The 7,377-nt window shown below is 33.9% G+C and overlaps 1 long non-coding RNA gene across 2 annotated transcripts; it reads left to right on the forward strand.

Moving 5' to 3' along the window:
- The first annotated feature begins 1,863 nt into the window (after window positions 1-1,863).
- LOC113277727 lies at window positions 1,864-5,879 on the forward strand. Of its 2 annotated transcripts, none has more exons than XR_003325100.1 (8): window positions 1,864-2,001; window positions 2,135-2,169; window positions 2,268-2,326; window positions 2,852-2,899; window positions 4,174-4,227; window positions 4,337-4,414; window positions 4,489-4,671; window positions 5,487-5,879. It is a non-coding gene; the product is annotated as an uncharacterized LOC113277727 (long non-coding RNA). The 2 variants fall into 2 exon arrangements; XR_003325101.1 differs by having other exon boundaries at window positions 4,500-4,671.
- The last annotated feature ends 1,498 nt before the right edge of the window (window positions 5,880-7,377 follow it).

The following is a 7,377-nucleotide window of genomic DNA, read 5'->3' on the forward strand; positions in this document are numbered from 1 at the left end:
GTTGAGAGTGTATTTTTACTAAAAAAAATACCAGACTTTGAAAAGTTCGTAAGTTGCCCAGATGTATTGCTAAATTGACTAATAATGTTTAAGAGATTTTTGCGACTTACGTGATTTGCTTTGGAAAATAACAGTCAGTCGTCTGCAAATAGGAGATGAGAAGTTGTTTGACTATGTCTAGAAATTTTAACTCCAGTATTGTGTTTGATTTGTTCCTTAGCAATAAGGAGCCTTGAAAAGACCTCCATACAAGTTAGGAAGAGATAAGGAGATAGTGGATCTTCTTGTTTCAAGCCTCTTATAGGGGTGAAAAACTCACATGGTGTACCATTGAGTAAGACTGCAATAGAAGCAGTAGAAACACACTGGTGGATTAAGCTGCACCAGCCTTTACTAAAGCCAAATGCAGAAAAAGTTTGGAGCGAAAAATCCCAATTGACTCAAATTCCTTTGATACGTCAATCTCACCCCTATACTCCCCATTCTTGGTTTTTTATTTTCTTAATTGACTGAATAACCTCATGTCCAACTATAATGTTGTCTGATATTTGTCTTGAAAACAAAAAAAGTCAACTGATATATAGAGATCATTCTTTCTAAGAACACCCTGAATCTATTGAAGTTTAAATAAAATTTTTCAATGGGTGTTACTTAAACCAAGGGGTCTGAAATTATTAGGAGTTCTTGGGTTCTTTATTTTAGGGATTAAAAGAAAGAAGTCTCATTCAATTTGGGCTTTAGTTTTTTTGTTTTGAAAAAATCTTGCATACTGAAACAATTTGTTTTTATAACAACTCTCAATTATATTTAAAAACATCAACTTGTTTGGTTTCATCGCCTTTACTACCTTTTAAACCTCCTCTGTAGTTGGAATTGATAGCAAAAATTCATTATCCTGTTCAGATATCACTTTTGGGATTAAACCCATAAGCTCCTAGTCCAGAACAATAAATAGTGGTTGTAAAGAGAGTTCCGAAGTGGAGTTTTAATTAAGCAGCAATTTGGGAATTCTTTTTCAGAATATCCCTATTTTGATTAAGCAAATAATCTATCCTATTTTCTTTTATTTATTTTTAGAGTTTTAATGTGGAAATAATTTGTATTTCTTTATCCTAATTTCACAAAATTGTCTCTTGAGATTTGTTTAGCTATCGCTTCCTGTGTATTATAGAGGGTTGCTAGCTCAAATATTTTGTCATTCAAAAGAAATTGTTTTTCTTTTTTGTAAATGATTAGAGGCCTTCAGGTGGTCTATATCTTTTTAAAAAAATTGAAATCGTCAGGAACTCCAAAGGTATTTTTCTTCATAGTTTAACCCTTCCTCATTTGGAAGTAAGCACCCTTTTTTGGCGATAGAATCAGCTGCAAAGTTTGCCTTCAGAAAGTGTGCTCAAAGCGAATAGAAATATAACGACCTTGAATTGCAATCCAACATTATCTTATAACCAAGGTAACTTATCAGTTAAAAGAGCCTGATCTGCACTCATAGAATCTAACCGGATACATACCTGATCCATCTCCCATTTTAAAGCCCACTCCATCCCTACAATCACCCGATAAATTTCTTCCAAATACACTAGTAGAAAAGAGGCTATTTAAGAAAAGAGGCTATTTAAGACGTTGTGTAACGACACAAATACCTAGTGTCCCAAAACCACCACAAACCAAACGTGTCGTTGAATAAAGTCAAGTTGTCGTTGTAGTTGGACTTTAGTTGACTTAGACAACAACACTTTGATATTGTGGTTGACTAAAGTCAAAGCGCCGTTGTGTAAAGACTTCTGTTGACTTAGACAACGACAATATTTATACTATTGTTTCTGTGGTAGATTTTTCTTGGCTTTTTTGGGATTGAGAAATCTCATTGATCTTACGGCTCCCGTTCCCCTCTTCTCTCACCTAGAAAGCCTTATCTATTTCTGACTCTGGTTACTCTTCTCTGGATAAAACTTTTTCTTCTTTGGTATTATCTAGATCCGTAAATTTCTCAGAGAGAAAAAGGTATAATCACTTTCTCTCTTTGATTTATACTGCTTAATGAGATTTAGGATTTTATTGTGTTTTTTTTTTGAGAAATTTTAATTAAATAGTCTATACTTAGATTAATTTTTGGGGTTCTGGGTTTTGTTTACAGATTTGTGCTGATAATAGAAGGTGCTTTTTACACAGGTAAAAGCTAATTTTGCTAGGCTTTTAACTGTGATTTGTAATATGGGTTTTATTTAGTAGTGAATTCTAATGAGTTTTTGTTTTCCCGTCAACCATAGGGTTTCGTTTTCTACTTCAATCAACTACTGGATGAGTCATCTTCATCTAAATTTACTTGGTAAGAGACACTAAAGTTTCAATTTTTGTACTTTACAGAGGGTGTTTGTTGAATTTGATTTTATTTGAGTGCTTTTATTTGAATATTACTTATGGGTTTTGGTTATTATCACGTTTTAAGGTCTGGGTTTTTTATTTATTTGACTTGATTCTTCTTATTCCTTAGATTTCCTCCATTACTACTTTGATGGTTTTTGTTAAAAGAAAGGAAAAAAGTATTGCTCTACAGTTGTTTGATAAAATGTTTCAATGAACTAATTGTCAGGTGCCTTACATTTGATTTTAGTTTTGCATTTTAAAGAGGTTTTGATCAGTTGATTATGTTTATTCAAGGTTGAGTAATGGGTCACCGTATTGATGGTTCTGGTTCGTATCTTCCATTTTTGATGCATTTTTTGTAATTCATAGTTCAATGGTGATATCCCTCGTCTTTTTATGTTTGTAGATCTTGATGTAACAAAGTATTTGATTCTGACTTCCGACTTTCTTTGGCATTTTTTTCTTTCTGTTCATTGATTTTTCACAGTATCATAGACGGACAACCAAGCTGATGGGGTTAAATGAATTGCTTCAGGTACCATTGTTGTTGTTACCTTCCGTTTTTGTGTTATTGTTGTCGTTTATATTGTGAATATTCGAGTGCCTAAGTTAAACTAAACTAACAAAAATGTCTGTTAAGTTTAGTCCTTAAGAAAGTTGCTAAGCCAAGAGAATAACCAACTTATTTGCAGCTTTATATATGTTTCTATTACCTACATTTCATTGTCCTACACTTTTAAGGCTCACAGCTTACCACCATTGAACGCTTGAGAATGTTTTGGTATATACATGGTTTCATATTTCAAGATATTGCCTTGTTTCAATATTTTTTAAAGTAATGACTGTAATAAATTCTTACCGGTTACTGCTGTGCTTGAAGTTTGTGTAAAAATTACCACCACCTGGTTCTAAGAACCTTTACTTCGGCTCAATCCATTTTGTTTCAGTAAGATATAGTACTTCATTGGCTCCTACTATACTTATTTTTTTTCGTCCTTAGGAATTAAAGGCTTAGTACACATTATCTGTTGATAGCAAATAGCCTAATATATTGACTTGAGTCAGTTGATACCGTTGGGTCTTTTTAGTTAGATATGTGTTAAGTATGAGGACACATGCCAACATGTGGAAATATAAGATAGACTCCACCTTCTATCTGTGATCTCAGTTCCCTGTGTCCTTGTTGTTGTGGTGAAACTTCCAGACGGCTTAATTAAAGTCACAAACATTTTTGCAGGTTTTTGAGTACTAAATGAACCAAATGATTAATTTTAACAGCAAAGTGTACCCCACCAGCTCATTAAGTCCTTCAGTTATTTCCTTGATTTCCATCCAGCACAAAATTCTCTCCATAGAGCACATGACACGAGTGACTACTAATGGTCATTCAAAGAATCATGGCTGCAGTGATGTACTTTGTGTGTCACTCTAAAACTCTAATGTGTTGCCTCACTATGCATACCCACCGTAAATAACATGTGTTCACATGTCTTATATATAGCATCTGCATGGCCCCACTTGATACATTGTTTTTTCATGTTTCATGAAAATTAAGGTTGTTTCTTGCTTTCTCCCTAAAGGTCAGGTTACTCAGGTTCTTGCCCCCCTCTAATTCTTGTTTCTTTTTACCTTTCCTTCAATAATAAAATCTCCATGGAATTGACTTATAGTAAAATAAAAATGATCATTAATGATGCATGTATCCTATATCTGGGGTGTGTGTTTCCATCACATTGCCATTTATGCCTCTCTTTTTTAATTTTCATTTTAACTCCTTGTAACTGTTTATGTTTGTTGTGAATATGTTAGTGAAAAGGTTGAGTGCGCTGTTGCAAAAGATGGGCCTGCCAGCTTGGTCCTAAGGTTAGCAATCCATGACCGACTTTTTTAGCCAGTCATTGTGTTTAAGCTCAAAACTGTACTCCTTTAGCATATTCTTCCTTAAATTTGTTTTTACACATCTAATCTACAGGCTGAGAGCATTGTTCTGAGTATCGTTTTCATGCTTTCGAGTCCAAATGATGGATCCCTGACATATAGTGTAGATGTTGTAAGTGTCTTGTTTCACTGTTGCTTTATTCAAAGATTGTTAATTTTTGAGTTAGTAATGTGATTATTATTCAGGTGATTTGTAGAAAGAATTGAGAGACAACAAGGATGAATTTAAAAAGAAAGTGGACAGTCGTGTAGAAATCCCAGGGTTTTTGTTAATGGAAAGTCAAGAGTCTCAAAACTCATACTCAAGGAAGCGAAAATGCAAAATCAGATAGGATCAAATCATTCCATACTGATATTACATCACTTAAGGTAACACAAGGTTTCTACATATGTCTTAAATTACATCTGTTACTAGTTATAAGCTCAATTCTGGAGTAGTCCTGCAAACCATCTTTCTCAAGTATTAATAATAGCTGAAGTCAGGCCAAATGCATGTATCTATTGTCTGACGGTTTCGAGGCCTTGGAAATCATTCTGGTGGATGTTGATCTTATAATTGTTCTTTTAGCAACTCATTTGTTCACAAATGGTTAAGAATATCAACTTGTCTGTTGCCATGATAGTTTTAAGTGCAAATAAAATATAAATTCTATTAATGATGTTCATTTTATTCTTGTCTATATTTTTTAAAGTAACATGCTGTTCACAAGGACCATATTTGACTGGTTGGTTTCCTCTTGCTTTTTTAACTGTCTAGAATGGTGTTGTAGATTTGAATGATCAATGATGTATAATTATTGTTTTATATGTACATGGTCCACTAATCAATGATTATGCCGTGCAAAAGGTTAGTCTTTTTCCAACTCTGAAGTGTTTGTTGACTATCTTTTCGTAAGACACATGTTGAATGGTGTTGCAACTTTTGTTGGTACAATTGAGAGATGCTCTACATCTGGTAATTTTATCTTGTTATATATCATTCTCATATAGGAGCAGATGTATAATCATGTTTGTCATTCACAGTCTCTCTATTCTAAAGAAAGCTAACGAGTGATGTCAACTGATTGGCCTGTTGTATTGGTCAAGATATCTCTGTATTTCTATACTAGACTAGTATATTTGCTGATCTTTAATGTCTTATATCCATTATATATTGAACTTTCCTTATGTTTGCTTGCTTGCAGAAGGAAATCCTTTTGTAGCATACCTATGAATATTAGAACTGTACGGGCACGAAGGCAAATCTACATCTTACAATTCTTGACATAAACTAATGGCAAAACCGTCCACCTGATATTGAAGGCATAGAAGGAGAAGTTCTTGGTAAAATGTTACTGAAATCGTTGTTGAAAGTTTTAGGACTTGTATCACTTCTCTTTAAGAAACCTTAATAATTGGGAGTTGAATCCGTTTTCTTTAATGATTTTGGAGTAAATTTATGAGTACAGTTCAATGTAATGCATCTGTCATTTGATATGGAATTTGAATTTTAGTATTGTACTATTAATTTTCATTTGAATTTGAGAATTTTAGTTATTTCATTTGAATTTCAATGTAATTTGAGTTTCATTTTAGTATAATTTGAATTTGAATCAGAATTCTTTCAGCCTAGTCAGAATAACCGGAGTCAGCCAGCTAAATCTGACTTATTTTTTTAATATTAAAATAAATCAATCTACGACGTAATCTAGGTGTCGTGCTTAGCGGCAGTCTGGTAGTATCGTAATTTAGGGGCAATCTGAAAGTGTCGTTCCAGAAAAAGACACTAAATCTACGGCACTTTCAGCTGCAATTTGAAAGTGTCGTTTAACTTGTTAGAACGACACTACGCGACTACCTTAAATCGGTTGTTTTCCACTAGTGTTATAGTTGGACTAATCCCTAACCCGATGCTCATAGCACCCAAAACATTTGCTTCAATGCCCCGAACCATAACCCCTGCTCATGCTACATCGGGATTCCACCTAACCGCACCGTCAAAACAAAGTAATAACTTATTTTTATTTGTCACACTCCAAAAACACTCCACCAGATTAGACACCTTAACACGCTTATGCGATACTTTAAAAAGAAAAAACATATACAGATTTCTAACTGAATTATTCATACAACCCTTTAATCGCCTTAATACTCATGTACCTGATTAAATGCCCGTTTTTGAAAGTAAACCCAACTGACTTTTTTGTTTCATAAATAAAATTGTTCCATGTCATCCATAGCTCAGACCGAATCACCAAAATGGAAAGAAACCAGAGATCTTTCAACATGCGACTATTTCCCTTAGCTGATGCATGCGCTGCAGTGATATTGAAGTGCGGCCTTAAACTAAACACTTATGTATTCCATTTCCAAGCGTTCTTTGCAAAATTACAATTCCACGGAAAATGTTCCAGAGACTCCTCATTAGAATTGCACAAACAACATCTATTAACAACCTGGACTTTAAATCTGTTGCGGACTTTGTTAACAACCGGTGAATGGAGGAGTTGAAGCAGGCGTTAATACTCCAGATATGACTGCTATAAGGTACGAATTGAAAACCCTACTGTTTATTTATGCTTTTGTATGGTTAGTTTTTCCGATTCGAAATATTTATATTTCAGAAACGGTTTTTAGTTTTTCCGATTCGAAATATTTATGTTTCAAAAACGATTTTTGAAACCGTTTACGACTGGGAGTTCTTATCTTCCCAAGCATAAATCATAGAATTCAGCTGGGAAATTATTAAGAACTCCCAGCCGTAATATATTTATTACGAATGAGATTATAGATTCTTTGACCGGAATTCATTTCAAATAGATAGGTTTTTCCTGGCCGTATATACTTTTATTACTTTTTTTTCAAAAAAAAATAGTAGTTAAGTTTACGGCTAGCATTCCTAACCGTAATAGGAAACAACCAAATTGTAAAATTTAGGTCCTAGACATAAGGTATATTGCATCCATGTTCAACTTCCCGGCCTTAAAATTGGTGCACGAGTGGGAAATTCTAATATTTTCAGCCGTATGTTTTGTTACGGCTTGGTCGTGTCCAATTTTCCCCGCCGTAATTGGTTACTTTTTTTTCTTCCATTTT

Source organism: Papaver somniferum, chromosome 5, assembly GCF_003573695.1.
Source record: "Papaver somniferum cultivar HN1 chromosome 5, ASM357369v1, whole genome shotgun sequence".
Lineage (NCBI taxonomy): Eukaryota > Viridiplantae > Streptophyta > Magnoliopsida > Ranunculales > Papaveraceae > Papaver > Papaver somniferum.